Source organism: Triticum dicoccoides, chromosome 4B (genome assembly GCF_002162155.2).
Source record: "Triticum dicoccoides isolate Atlit2015 ecotype Zavitan chromosome 4B, WEW_v2.0, whole genome shotgun sequence".
Lineage (NCBI taxonomy): Eukaryota > Viridiplantae > Streptophyta > Magnoliopsida > Poales > Poaceae > Triticum > Triticum dicoccoides.
Window position 1 is genome coordinate 598732731 of NC_041387.1, and position 963 is coordinate 598733693.

The 963-nt window shown below is 43.4% G+C and overlaps 1 pseudogene; it reads left to right on the forward strand.

Annotated features, from left to right (window-relative positions):
• The window catches only part of LOC119292867, a 4235-nt pseudogene that overhangs the window by 915 nt on the left and 2357 nt on the right, over positions 1-963 (forward strand).

Here is a 963-nt window from a genome sequence, read left to right on the forward strand (position 1 = left end):
ACGACATTCTTTCCTCCCCATCTTGTTGTCCGTACTCAACCATTGCTAACCATATGAATCTTAAATTAACCACATCCCTTAATAAAAAAACACTAATAGCAAGTATGCACACCGTGGAGTCAACATGCTGAACTGGTCTACATAATTGTGTTACTTTGCCACTGACCTGCCCAATTGTCTTTTGTTGAAAACACTACGTAGGAAGGCGAAAACATGTTTTTTGTTCTTGTTTTCTCGCCGTGGAACGACGGCAGCAATTGAAAACAGCAACAATCTTGTAGTAATCTATAATAACATGCATGTCTTCTAAGTTTCTTACGAAATCGATCGGTTAACTTGTTTGTTTACGCAGTGGTCGGGACGGCCTTTGCTTTCTACCTACTGTTCCGTATCCCAGTGTGGATCGGGGTTCTCATCACCGGCTCCAGCACGCTCCTCCTCCTTGGCCTGCAAAGATACGGGGTCCGGAAGTTGGAGTTTTTGATCTCAATGTTGGTTTTCGTCATGGCGGCGTGCTTCTTCGGGGAGCTAAGCATAGTGAAGCCTCCGCCGAAGGAGGTACTGAAGGGGTTGTTCATTCCCAAGCTCAAGGGAATGGCGCCACCAGAGACGCCATTGCCCTCCTTGGAGCTCTAGTTATGCCGTAAGGGTCTATTGCTAGAAACTGTCTATGACTATAACTGTGAAAATGTTATTAATTATGGCTAACTAATTAAACATGGTTTCTCATTTTGTTTGATAGACACAACTTGTTCTTGCACTCCGCGTTGATGCTGTCCAAGAAGACGCCGGCATCAGTAAGAGGAATCAAGGTCGGTTTCTTAATTTGTACTCCCAAATAAGAAATAAATTCTGAAAGAGCAAAACACAAAATACAAATGTTTTGGGGACAAATGACTTTTTTTCACTTTAAGCCCCCTAACTTTTTTTCCTTCACTGATTCTCCTATGGCCGGGGGACAGT